We start from the raw sequence: 15,236 nt of genomic DNA on the forward strand, positions 1-15,236 counted from the left end.
GTGTTAATGAAGCGAGTTTTCAAGCACAGTTATTGTAACCATGAATAAGAGGTGTCACTTCTTCATCGGTATCAGTCACATTGACTCAGGTATGGGTGGGTGTGTGCGGGAGGGGCGTACATGTTCAACCCTGATTTTTCATTGCCAGTTCTGACTTGTGTGTGCTAATTCGCAGTACAGAAAGTCACCGTGCAGTGCCCCCGTGATGTTGGCCAGTGCTTAATGTTTGTGCTTCGTAGGCTGTGTCAGTTTTTTACAATCATGTATCCTGCTTGTACATTTTTTGCACCTGTGTGTGGTTCAGATGCTACACAGTTGTGACTTTGTGTGCTGACATCTGTGGGTACATTCTGGCTTGCCATGAGGGTGTCCCCACAGTACAGCTAGGCTTTTTTACAAAACAATTGCAGGCCCATTAACCTATTCATTGTCCTGGGTGTGGACATGTGTGCCACTCCAGATGATAGTCAGTAGGTCATATGTGTAGCCAACTGTGTGATCAGGTGACGGATAGCCATGTGACAAATGACATTATTCAAGTTGTTACTCAGAGAAATTGTCCCTTGGCAATCACTACACCTGTCAACATGTCTCAATGTTTCATATGCTTGACCTTGTTGTTTTGTTGTGAAGGACAATAATGTGCCTACATGACAGATGTCTCCCAAGGAAGTGCACAAGACACCACCTTTACACTTTCCTGGGACCCGCTGGCTGGCACATTTTAAAGTAAGGCACAGTTTGAACAAAACTTGTTTAGAGTTCATACATATACACGTTCCCACAGTGTGGTTGCATTTGGGTTAGTCCTTGGTTGTTGCCGATACCAACTTACGAGTGTCAAGTCATCCAGACCACTGTGGTGCCATGTATATGTACTTACTGATACCCCATTTCTGCCTAACAGTGGCTTATTTAAATGAGTCTGGCAGCTTAGACAATGACTGTGTACATGTAGTTTGGTGTGCACCTCCTTGTGTGACTTCTGTTAAACAGACACATGTGTGTTCTGTTCACAAAGTGACACATTCACACATTCTAGACATGTCCATTGTGTAAAGGGTTGTGATTCTCCAGGAATCACAATGTATTTCTTTGGGGTTTCCTAAGTACTCACAGGTCTCTGAGTGTGGGGACACCTTCTGCATTGGCATGCGGTATTTGGCCTTGGGTGCGACATTACTGTTGGGTTCACAGTGAAAAAGAGGTGGCATGCCTTCATAGTCTTGCTGTGCTCAACTGATCCCAGACACTAGCTTCTCAGGATCTTGGGATTTCAAGTTATTTGCTGTTGTGTCCTAATTTTCATTTTTTCAAAGTGGCATGGTGGGTCAACCAACTGGGGAGTGCAGGGCTTACATATGTGGGGAGTATTCTAGATGTTACTCATGATGCCTTTCCTGTTATGCACTGTTGCCTATTTTGTTTGGACTCATGTGTCAGATGTATACAGGTGACTGATTTTTTCCTGTCTCTTCACCTTGCCCACAGCATCATCGGAGGACACCGCGGGAGACACCGGCACGGACGTGGAGGAGGGATCGAGCACTGGTGCCACCACTGCTGAGGAGTCGGCGGAATCTAGTGGCACGGAGGGCGAGGGGAGTGAGGCGGAGGACCTGCCCAGTACCAACACTGACGATGAGGCTGACGGGTGCGAGGCTGAACTCCCTGAGGGGGCGGAGGCTGCTCCAACAGCTGGCAGCAGCACTCCATCCATCAACGCCTCCTCCATTCCCATCACCGCCCTCCCACTTGCTCGGGTCCCTTCTGTCCGTGCTAGGCAACCACATGTCTCCTTCGTGCCAGGCACCGCACCCCCTGCCCCTGTCCCCCCTGCTGCCCTCACTGCCGAGTCTGTGAACATTCAGCGGCAGTTGCAGGTTGGGCATACATCGATCCTGACTGTCCTCCATGGCCACACCAGACTGCTGACCCAGATGGTGTCGTACATGGAGGTCATGTCATCAGCGATGTCTGACCAACGCATGTTGCTGAGGTCCCTGGACTCGTCACTGATGGCAGTAGTGAGTCACCTGCAGCGCTGCGTCCCCCCCTACCCCTGCACCATCCACAGGTCCCACACCCATGCCTGTCCCAAGCACACCAAGACATCCACACACACGCACCCCACCAGACACAAGCAGCACACCACCACGTAAGGGCAAGCGCACACCTCCTGACACGCACACTCAGGGGGAAGCAGGCACACCCACTGGGTCTGGGGCACACAGGCAGGCACGCAGCCACAGTCCTCGTCCACATGACTCACTCCCCAGTCCCTCCGATGTCACTCCCCTAGGCTCCCCTGCCCCAGAATCAGAGAAGGAGGCCCACTTCACTGGGCTGGGCCTCAGCCCCACTAGTTCACCTGGCTGCAAACAGTCAAGGCACTCCACGGGTAGGGGAGATAAGTCCCCCAGCCTGTCCACCACCTTCCCCAGTAGCGCTGCAGGCCATCCCTCCGACCCCCCCCCCTCCTTGGGGCCTGTTGTTTCTCCGAGTGCAGGGGAGACGCTTGAAGATCTGGCAGAAGTGTGCAGCGCTGAGCTCGCCTCCACCTTTGGCGCTGCCCCACCCCCTGGTGTGGAGTTGTCCGTCCCTGCACCCACCACACCTACCCTTCCCCCTCCTGTCCCTGCGGTGCCTGGTCCTTCCCCACATGATGACCCCCCCCAGTCGCTGAACCAGAGGTTTAGTATGTGCAGGCAAGCTAGGGGAGACGCATGGCCATGTGTCCCCCCCAAGGACTTCATATCTGGACTGGCCATTGGCCTTTGTACATAGTGTTCTTTACTACATCTTATTTTTTCATGCTGAATAAAGCATTTTCTTTTCCGTTTTGAAAATTCTTGCATTTCATGTATTGATATTGATGCTGAGGCTCCAGGAGTTGGGGTTGTGGGAATGTGTTATGTTTCATGGAAATGTTGTAGTCTGCATCTCATGGGGTGGAACCTGGTATCTGCGTGCCCTCACAAAGTCTCTGCAAAGAATCTTTGGTCGTGTCGTGTCTGCTCTTTGTGTTTGGAGACATTGTCCCTAGGAGTTTTCCTTCCTCTGTGGCACCTGACATCTCCCCTGCAGAGGGTTGCACAATTGTTGTGTTGCCCTGTGCCTACATTTCCTTTGTTGGTGATGGATCCCTTCAACTCTGGCCATGCCTACTCAGCAATGTCTCCGGTTGCATCGTCTGTGCCATCCTTGGTACTCACTGTACTTGTGTATAGAGTATTTTGCCATGCCTTAATGGAGAAATTGTCCCTTTTCCGCACAATGCATGTGTGTAATCCCAGCCTAGCACACATATGGTACTTGTTCTGTTGGGTATTTGAACACCTGACTCACAATTAAGGGCATTGTATCTGTGGGTACTCCACCCTATTCCTTCCATGACAGACAACATCTTGGTGGCTGTCCCAGCACCTGTACATTCCTATCAGTCCTGGGATGTGCGTGACAGTGTGTGTTCCCTTTGTCTCTCTTAGTTTAGTAGGCATTGACATGACCATACAGTCTTGTGGCATGATCTCTGTGTGTGTACTGTGCTGCATCCGCCAGGGGTGGGTATGCATGTGTGATTTGTCCTCGCACCCACATGTGGTGTGTCATGCAGTGGGGGAAAGACATCCATCCTCATGGGAGTGGGACACTGCTGTCAGTGATGTGTTGTTATGGCACTATCAACATAGTCCAAATATCGGGATGCGTACATACACCCATGGAATTGGGATCATCTGATAAGGATGTACACACCCCCATGTCTGTGTCCATTGCTGGTAGTGATAGGCACCCACCCCCATGTCTGTGTCCACTGCTGGTATTCCTCTGCACCCACCCCCATGTCTGTGTCCACTGCTGGGAGTGATAGGCACCCACCCCTCACATGTCTGTGTCCACTGCTGGGAGTGATATGCACCCACCCCCAGGTCTGTATCCACTGCTGGTATTCCTCTGCACCCACCCCCATGTCTGTGTCCACTGCTGGGAGTGATAGGCACCCACCCCTCACATGTCTGTGGCCACTGCTGGGAGTGATAGGCACCCACCCCCATGTCTGTGTCCACTGCTGGTATTCCTCTGCACCCACCCCCATGTCTGTGTCCACTGCTGGGAGTGATAGGCACCCACCTCTCACATGTCTGTGTCCACTGCTGGGAGTGATAGGCACCCACCCCCATGTCTGTGTCCACTGCTGGTATTCCTCTGCACCCACCCCCATGGCTGTGTCCACTGCTGGGAGTAATAGGCACCCACCCCTCAAATGTCTGTGTCCACTGCTAGGAGTGATAGGCACCCACCCCTCACATGTCTGTGTCCACTGCTGGGAGTGATAGGCACCCACCCCCATGTCTGTGTCCACTGCTGGTATTCCTCTGCACCCACCCCCATGTCTGTGTCCACTGCTGGGAGTGATAGGCACCCACCCCTCACATGTCTGTGTCCACTGCTGGTATTCCTCTGCACCCACCCCCATGTCTGTGTCCACTGCTGGGAGTGATAGGCACCCACCCCTCACATGTCTGTGTCCACTGCTGGGAGTGATAGGCACCCACCCCTCACATGTCTGTGTCCACTGCTGGTATTCCTCTGCACCCACCCCCATGTCTGTGTCCACTGCTGGGAGTGATAGGCACCCACCCCTCACATGTCTGTGTCCACTGCTGGGAGTGATAGGCACCCACCCCCATGTCTGTGTCCACTGCTGGGAGTGATAGGCACCCACCCCTCACATGTCTGTGTCCACTGCTGGTATTCCTCTGCACCCACCCCATGTCTGTGTCCACTGCTGGGAGTGATAGGCACCCAACCTTCACATGTCTGTGTCCACTGCTGGGAGTGATAGGCACCCACCCCCATGTCTGTGTCCACTGCTGGTATTCCTCTGCACCCACCCCCATGTCTGTGTCCACTGCTGGGAGTGATAGGCACCCACCCCTCACATGTCTGTGTCCACTGCTGGGAGTGATAGGCACCCACCCCCTTGTCTGTGTCCACTGCTGGTATTCCTCTGCACCCACCCCCATGTCTGTGTCCACTGCTGGGAGTGATAGGCACCCACCCCTCACATGTCTGTGTCCACTGCTGGGAGTGATAGGCACCCACCCCTCACATGTCTGTGTCCACTGCTGGGAGTGATAGGCACCCACCCCATGTCTGTGTCCACTGCTGGTATTCCTCTGCACCCACCCCCATGTCTGTGTCCACTGCTGGGAGTGATAGGCACCCACCCCTCACATGTCTGTGTCCACTGCTGGGAGTGATAGGCACCCACCCCTCACATGTCTGTGTCCACTGCTGGGAGTGATAGGCACCCACCCCTCACATGTCCGTGTCCACTGCTGGGAGTGATAGGCACCCACCCCTCACATGTCTGTGTCCACTGCTGGGAGTTATAGGCACCCACCCCCATGTCTGTGTCCACTGCTGGGAGTGATAGGCACCCACCCCTCACATGTCTGTGTCCACTGCTGGGAGTGATAGGCACCCACCCCTCACATGTCTGTATCCACTGCTGGGAGTGATAGGCACCCACCCCTCACATGTCTGTGTCCACTGCTGGGAGTGATAGGCACCCACCCCCATGTCTGTGTCCACTGCTGGGAGTGATAGGCACCCACCCCTCACATGTCTGTGTCCACTGCTGGGAGTGTTAGGCACCCACCCCTCACATGTCTGTGTCCAATGCTGAGAGTGATGGGCACCCACCCCCAGGTCTGTGTCCACTGCTGGTGTTCTTCTGCACCAACCCACCCACCCACCCACTTGCCCCCTTGTTGTGGTACACTGCTGTCCTGGGTATACACCACCCCCAATTTACAGCTGATGTGCTGCACCAAGCCGTAAACCAACATTCTTGGCGTGTGTACGCCTTGTATCCATCATGTAATGGGGCCGCAGGGGTACGGGTGGTACGGCCCGTACCCCTGCATTCATAGGGTGTGTACGGGCCGTACCACGCGCACCCCTACGTCACCTCTACAATGGGGGTAAGGCCCGTACCCACGCTCTGAGGTGCGTGGGTACGGTCCGTACCACCATTGCAGTGGTGATGTAGGAGTACGCGTGTACGGACCGTACCCACGCCCCTCAGAGCGTGGGTACGGTCCGTACCACCGTAGCAGTGGTGATGTAGGGGTACGCGTGTACGGACCGTACCCACGCTCTGGGGGGCATGGGTACGGTCCGTACCACCATTGCAGTGGTGATGTAGGGGTACGCGTGTAAGGACCGTACCCACGCCCCCCAGAGCGTGGGTACGGTCCGTACACGCGTACGCCTACATCACCACTGCAACGGTGGTATGGACCGTACCCACGCTCTGGGGGGCGTGGGTACGATCCGTACCACCATTGCAGTAGTGATGTAGGTGTACGCGTGTACGGACCGTACCCACGCCCCCAGAGCGTGGGTACGGTCCGTACACGCGTACCCCTACATCACCACTGCAATGGTGGTACAGACCGTACCCACGCCCCCCAGAGCGTGGGTACGGTCCGTACACGCGTACCCCTACATCACCACTGCTACAGTGGTATGGACCGTACCCACGCTCTGAGGGGCGTGGGTACGGTCCGTACACGCGTACCCCTACATCACCACTGCAATGGTGGTACGGACCGTACCCACGCTCTGGGGGGCGTGGGTACGGTCCATACCACCATTGCAGTGGTGATGTAGGGGTACGCGTGTACGGACCGTACCCACGCCCCTCAGAGCATGGGTACGGTCTGTACCACTGTAGCAGTTGTGATGTAGGGGTACATGTGTACGGACCGTACCCACGCTCTGGGGGGCATGGGTACGGTCCATACACGCATACCCCTCCATCACCACTGCTACGGTGGTACGGACCGTACCCATGCTCTGAGGGGCGTGGGTACGGTCCGTACCACCGTAGCAGTGGTGATGTAGGGGTACACGTGTACGGACCATACCCATGCTCTGGGGGGCATGGGTACGGTCCGTACCACCAATGTAGTGGTGATGTAGGGGTACACGTGTACGGACCGTACCCACGCCCCTCAGAGCGTGGGTACGGTCCGTACCACCATTGCAGTGGTGATGTAGGGGTACGCGTGTACGGACCGTACCTACGCTCTTGGGGGCGTGGGTACAGTCCGAACCACCATTGCAGTGGTGATGTAGGGGTACGCGTGTACGGACCGTACCCACGCTCTGGGGGGCGTGGGTATGGTCCGTACACGTGTACCCCTACATCACCCCTGCAATGGTGGTACGGACCGTACCCACGCTCTGGGGGGCGTGGGTACGTCCCGTACCACCATTGTGGTGGTGATGGGTACGCGTCCACGTCCACTTCCGTTGTGGCGGGACATGGGATTGGTGGACACGCCCCCCGAAGTGACCAGACCATGGAGGTAATTAATGTGCAGGATATATATGTTTTTTGTGGGGCGTGGGTTATGTTTCCTGCCCCTTACCCCCACCCCCCCCCTTTGCCCCTGGGGGTTGTTCTGACCTTCTGCGGCGTCTGCGCCGGTTTCTGTACACAAGGTCGTAGGCTATGAGGGCCGGGATGACACGTAGGATGGGGTCCATGGCTGTCCGTCGCGTACAGGTGCTCCTTCCTCGCGTCCTCCTCAACTTCCCGGCAGTTTTTGGCTCCCGTAAGAAATGCTACGTGCGGAGTGACGTAGGCACGAATCATACTTGCTGGTTCGTAAAACGCTGCCTGACTCCGTCCGGACGTCACGTACGCAGTGTCCCGGATCGGAATTGTGGGTAAATTTTAGCCGGTCGGTGTTTTGTACGAATCGTACGGAAATGGTATTTCTGTACGAATCGTACTTGCGGGTTTGTAAGGTGGTTTTCCCAGGTGCGAGTCGAACGGAGAAAACGCTCCGTACAACGGTTCGTACCCGGGTTTTACAGGATCGGAATCGGCACCTAAGCTGTTTCTCTTTTTCTGGGTCTGGGCTAATTTGTTCCCCCATGCTTTCTATCTTTTTAATTACGGCTGCTTCCACAAAGCAGGTTTGAAAAATCCCATCTCCAAATATATTAATTTTATCCTGGGCTGTGGGTGCTGTAAACACCATTTTTCCCCATCTTTCAATGCTTGGACTGTCTGGGGTAATTTCTGTTCAATAATCTGTGCATTCTGAGTTTCTGAAATAAACCCTGACATATTTACTCCTTCTACAACTCTTTGAACCTTTTGAGTAGGGCCCATATTAAATGGAGCAGTCATAATTTGTCTAGGCACTGTCTGTACATCCGCAGCTTGTAGATTTTTCACTGAATCAGCCACATTTAAAGCAGTAACACCTGGACGTATCACTGTCAGTGCTAAATCAACAGATAGTGGGTCAATCTGAAATGTCTGCACATTTCTCTCATTCTGTATTTCTCTCTGTTCAATTGAAGCAGTAGCCACTGTAGTACTTACTGGTACACTATTTTCAGTATTTTCAATGGGAACCACATAAAGTGACGGACACTCAGTTAACAATGCATCCATTGTTTCTTCCCCTGAATCATTATTTATTTGAAGATTTTTATCATCATTAATTCCCTTCTCCTGCATCTGGTACTTTGCCTTTTTATCCTCACTTGCTTTGTCTCTTGCTGCTTTTTCCCACATGCTTAAGGCCTCAAATTGTGCAGCTCTAGATGGTGTCTTTCTTTCACATAACACTTCCCTTAATTTGTCAATAACTTGCAATTCAAAAGTACCATGTTTTGGAAACCTCAAAGGACCCTCTTTTTCAGTAATCTTGCACCATTGGTGAACCCACATACATGAATTTTGTCCCAAATTGGTAGACATAAAATGCACAGGTGTTCCTTCAGGAGCATCACCAACAAAAAACGATGTTTTCACTTGACCTCCAAACAGCTTCTTTAAACCTATAAACAATTACATTTCTGCAATATTTTAATGCAATGTATTTTCTCCAATCCTGCCACATTTGACAGTTTCAGTCTGTTTAACTCCTGCTACTGACCCCTTCTTTACAAACAGGGCTCACTACACACCCACTGTCTCGTCCAGTGCCAGCGTGGCCCTTTGGGACGTCAGTATTCCTCCTGCTACTAGCCCTCCCTTTACAAAATCTTATGGCAATCTTTTTCTTACGTTCTCTTTTACTCAAAATCTGTTAGTAACAACATAAAAACACCACCATTGTCTGTTTCGCTAACCAAAGTATAGTTCCCAAGAGCAGCGCTTACCTCTGCTCTACTACGGAATCGTTACTTCCGTTGATAAAGTAGCACATCCCTCTACCTTACCCTTCTAACAAGCATTAGCTAACGGTCCGTTTCTCCAGAATTAAGACACCAAGGGCCATATGTAGGTAAATTACATTTACCGATTGTTAAATACCGAATTTTACCGATTCGGTATTTATGAATCGGTAAATGTAATGTAGGTAAAAAAATACCGATTCGGTAAGTGTCGGTATTTTAGAATCGGTATTTACCGATTCGGTAATGGTAACTTGTTTCCCATTGATTCCTATGGGCCAGGAGGCCCATAGGAATCAATGGGAAGCCAGTTACCATTACCAAATCGGTAAATACCGATTCGGTAATGGGGGGAGGCATCATCATGGGTGGCAGGGTGTCACATTGACACCCTGTTGCACCCCTGATTCGTCCATGTGTGCACATGTGGCGCACATACATGCCCTAGGGGCATGTATGTCTGCCACATTGCACACTTCACAGTGCACAAAAATGCATTTTTACACCTATTCGTCATTTACCACCAACTTTTAGTTGGTGGTAAATAACGAATCCCCACACCCACGACACACTCCCCCTACATCTCATTTCTGTATTCGGTATTTTACCGATTCGGTAAATTACCGAATACAGAAATGATCCCCCTACATAGCACAAGCCTAAATACCGGTCGGTAACGGTATATTTACCGAAAATTGACCGTTACCGACCGATATTGGGCTACCTACATATGGCCCCTAGTTGGAGACCCAATGCTCCTGAGAAATAAAACCAGAGTTTCACAATTAACCTGAATGCTATTTCATTCACGCACTTTCACACGGAAAATGTAGTACATTCACACAGAATTCTGTCTTTCCCGAGAACAGCGAACAGTCTGTCCTTCTACAGAATTATGACATACATTAACAAAGTAGCACTTCCCTCTACTTTATCCTTCTAGCAAGCTCAGAGAACACCTGTTACCTTTCCAGTGATAAGCGTTATCGGAATGCCATTTGGACTCCTGGTACCTAAGACCAAAATTTCACAGGTGACCTTCGCTATCATACACACTTCTCTCACACAGAAAATGTCTCTAATGGCAACACACGACGATGTCACCGAATCGAACCCAGACAATGCGTCGTGCAACTTCAATCGTTACACGTTTTCCCTGTGTACCTACAGGGCAACAATAATTCCGTCTTTCCCGAGAGCAGCGCTTACCTCTGCCCTACTACGGAATCATTACAAACATCTGACTTCCTACATCTCAGAAGTCTTCAAAACAACATAAAACGCTACGCGACTCAACATAGAATGTTAGTACATGAATCAATAATCAATAAATCTGTCCTATGAAATTACCAATTCAATCAATAAAAAATAAAATAAAAACATCGTCAAAATGAGCAAACTTTCATCCACAGTCAAAACTCTTACTATTTTTCAATACCACAAAAACATACCTCCAGGCACATTAACATTTCACAACCCTATTAATACTCACACCGCTCCAGCAATCTCCTTCTTGTATCACCTTTCCAGTACTGCTTTGCCAGTCTTCAGGTTCTGAGCACAGGAATCAGGAATCAGGACTTTATCTAACTTGGGTAATTAATTTCTAGCGCTAGGCATTAAACTAACTATGCTCCTTTTGGTGATGGCACCAACCTTAACTCTGCTATCAAAAACTGATCCAGCTGTAATTACCTGCTAATTTCCCTATTTTACACCACATCACCTATGGTTTACCGCTGTAAAGGGTGAAAAATGATGGATCTTTGGATGACCGTGTTTCACCAAACAGGAGACTTTACATATATATAAAAATTAAATGCAAACAATATTAGAGGCAATAATGAGAGTGGTGAGTTATTTTAAAAGGGTTTTATTTAAGTCAAAAGTTAAGGTTCTCTGACTCTTTATTCATTAGTCAAATATCAATCAGGTTACAGAATTGAAAAATAGGAAAAATAGCATTAATACAGAACATATTACAGTCTGCATATAAGCATCACATATAGGAAGGGAAATGTGGTGCAAATTGTCAGACAAAACTCTTAAAGAGTTTCTAAGAAGAGAGTAAGTCTTACAAGATTAATCAATAATTAATAATGGCAAAAATATCCCATAAAAATAAATAAATGCAGTTTAGCACCTAAAATCTAAATCTGTTCTGATCCTTTCAGCTCTTTCCCTCTGCCTCTGCTTCGCTGTGCTAGTCTGTGTCTCTGTCTCAAGCTGCAGCATAGCCCCCAATGAATGCAGCCCCTCCCTGTCTCTGTGTCCAGCACAGAAACTGGGCCTGGCCCTCAGAAAAATGAAAAAAGAAGAGAGAGGCAAAAAGCAAGGCAAAAAGGCACTTCTCCCACTTGTAAGCCATATTTCAAGTAAAAGTTCACGTGCTCAGTCCTCATAGCTGGTCCAATCAGAACTTCAAGACACATCATCTCCCCATGGGCTGACTGGATACGTCATTAATCAGGCTTGTTCCTGTTCAAATTTCAGTCTTGTGATTTATGAAAAAAAAGTGTGTTCTTCTCTCCACGTTTAAACAGGCTACAAAAATATGCAACATTTTGAAGGTCGGAGGAAGCTGTAGGAAGGATTTTTTTTATCAGGGCCCTTTCATTGAAAGTTGCTAGGGAAAGAGGAGCACATTCCAAACTAATGTTTCAGTTTAGTCCACTAAAGCAAACTAAAATCACGTAGTTTTCTACACTGTGAAACACAATTCAGCACATTTCTACTCTTGCAAAAATACATGATGCCATTTTAAAAGTACAAATACATTTTCAAAATTAATGCGCATTCTATAGTGAGATTACATATGGATTAATCACATATAAGCATGGCTGTTCAACTAATTAAGCATGTTTGCACATGAAAGCACCTCCAAACTGAAGCATTATGATCAGACCCTATGTTTTGATCTTGCTTGCGCCACAATCTGTGTGCCATTATAAAACTCATGTCTGCAGCTTTTTGTCATATAATAATGCATACATTTTATAGGTGAAATCTAAGCTCCATCAGTATCACGTATAAAGGTGTGTGAAGGGCCTGTAAAGTGGTTGGTGCCTTGCTGAGGCTTTACAGCTCACTAGCTACGAGTCACTGGTTCGGTTTTTTGTCCATTTAATTATTGACAGTGCATTTCATTTTTGTGAAATCTCTTGTTAATAAAATTTTATATGCTGAACTATCACTCCAATCAGTATGTGTGTGAGTTTGAGGAATAGATGGCTGTGCAGGAATCTTTGTCTTTTTAGTCTCTCTGCCAAGGTGTACATTCCATCTAAGAATAACCTACCAACTGAAGATATTGTCGTAATCCCCTGGGAGCTCATGGTGATGTCTCTCCTGTGAATTCCAACAAGTTATTTTATCCACAATGTCCTGCAAACCTCAAAATGTCGGTCACATTTTCCTTGCAATATTGTATCAAAATTCTCACGCTGGAGAAATAAACAACTAATCATGTCAAAACGATCTGGTTTTGCAAGGGGGGTCACCTGGGTTTTTGGCCCCGTGCTCGGCGGCCATCTAGGGAAACCTACCAAACCCATACATTTCTGAAAACTAGACACCGGGGGCTTCCAGGGTAGTATGGCTTGTGTGGATCCCCCAACATTTACTTACCCAGAATCCAGAATGTGGGAAAGTTGTGGCATCACTGGGCTCACACAAATTTCCCACCACCCAGCGTTCCCCCAGTTCTCCCGGTAAAAATGGTGCCTCACTTGTGTGGGAGACCCAAGTACCAGTGACAGACATGGGCCCAAAACGTAGAGAGGCGACAATAAAATTGCCTATCTCAAAACCACCTGGTTTTGCAAGGGGGGTCACCTGGGTTTTTGGCCCCATGCTCGGCGGCCATCTAGGGAAACCTACCAAACCCACATACCCGGGGGCTTCCAGGGAGGTATGGCTTGTGTGGATCCCCCAATGTTTCCTTACCCATAATCCCCTGCAAACCTCAATTGTAGCTGAAAAAAATTACTTTTTTCACACATTTTTGTGTGGGAAAGTTGTGGCATCACCGGGCTCACACAAATTTCCCACCACCCAGCGTTCCCCCAGGTCTACCGGTAAAAATGGTGGCTCACTTGTGTGGGAGGCTCAAGTACCCGCAACAGGCAAGGGCCCAAAACGTAGTGGCGACATCAAAATTGCCTATCTCAAAACCACCTGTTTTGCAAGGGGGGTCACCTGGGTTTTTGGCCCCTTGCTCGGCGGCCATCTACGGAAACCTACCAAACCCATACATTTCTGAAAACTAGACACCTGGGGGATTCCAGGGAGGTATGGCTTGCGTGGATCCCCCAAAGTTTCCTTACCCAGAATCCCCTGCAAACCTCAATTTTAGCTGAAAAAAATCCCTTTTTTCACTCATTTTTGTGTGGGAAAGTTGTGGCATCACCGGGCTCACACAAATTTCCCACCACCCAGTGTTCCCCCAGGTCTCCTGGTAAAAATGATTCCCCTGGGGTTCTAGTTTTCAAAAATGTATAGGTTTGCTAGGTTTCCCAAGGTGCCGGCAGAGCAAGGGTTCAAAAACTACAGCTAGGCACTTTGCCAAAAAAGGGTCCTTTTTCACTGCGAAATTGAGGTGTGACCAAGTTGCGTTTTGCGCCGTTTCCTGTCGCGGGCACTAGGCCGACCCACACAAGTGAGGTACCATTTTTCTCAGAAGACTTTGGGGAACGCGGGGTGGGTGGAAAATTGTGGATCCACGCAGATTCCAGAACTTTCCACCACAGAAATGTGGGGAAAATGTGTTTTTTTGGACAATTTTTTAGTTTTGCAAGGGATTCTGGGTAACAAAACCTGGTGGGAGGCAGTCAAGTCTCCCCATCCTGGATTCCCCAGGGTGTCTAGTTTAAAAAAATGTAGAGGTTTGCTAGGTTTCCCCAGGTCCCGGCAGACCTATGGTTAAAAAACGACAGCTAGGCACTTTGCCAAAAAAGGGTCATTTTTCACTGCGACATTGAGGTGTGACCACGTTGCGTATTGCGGCATTTCCTGTCACGGACACTAGGCCGACCCACACAAGTGAGGTACCATTTTTCTCGTAAGACTTTGGGGAACGCGGGGTGGGTGGAAATTTGTGGATCCACGCAGATTCCAGAACTTTCCACCACAGAAATAAGGGGAAAATGTGGGTTTTTTTGTCCATTTTTTAGGTTTGCAAGAGATTCTGGGTAACAGAACCTGGTGGGAACTGGAAGTCAAGTCACCACATCCTAGATTCCCCTGGGTGTCTAGTCTTAAAAAATTTATAGGTTTGGTAGGTTTCCCTAGGTGCCGGCAGAGCTAGTGTTCAAAAACTACAGCTAGACACTTCGCAAAAAAAGGTTGCATTTTCATTGTGAAAATGTGGTGTGTTCACATTGGATTTTGAGCCATTTCCTGTGATGGGCACTATGCCTGACCACACAAGTGAAGTACCATTTTTATCGGGAGACAGGGTAATTCAGATTTGTAAAGCAACTATTGATTTTTGATGCATTTCTGCCTTCCAAATGAAAGACATTGTGTAAAAAAGAAGTCATTTTTAAAAATGACAGATAATTCTCATGCTAGTATGAGTATTCCCAATTTCGAAAATGTGCAAATATCTACTGTTTCTAAACTCTATAATTTGTTCCCATTTCAGAAATACATAGGTGTCTTTCATACCGATTTTTCCATGTATACATTTTCCCACAATAATTGCTATATACCCGGAACATAATAAAAAACCATTGCAAATTGCTGCTCAGTTTTTGACTCTGGGTTCGTCGGGTTCTTGGTGAACCTACAAGTCCTATATATCCCCACAACCAGGAAGGTCCAGCGGATGTAACGGTATATTGCTTTCAAAGAGCTGTCATAATTAGAAGAAATTACAGGTGAAAATGTTACACAAAAGGCTGTTTTTTTCAACTAATTTTCAATTTTTCCTGTATTTAACTGTTAGTTTCTAAAAAGAAACCTTGATGGATCTACACAAATGACCCCTTGCTGAATTCAGAATGTTATCTACTTTTCTAAAA

This window comes from Triturus cristatus, chromosome 11, assembly GCF_964204655.1.
Source record: "Triturus cristatus chromosome 11, aTriCri1.1, whole genome shotgun sequence".
NCBI classification, from domain to species: domain Eukaryota; kingdom Metazoa; phylum Chordata; class Amphibia; order Caudata; family Salamandridae; genus Triturus; species Triturus cristatus.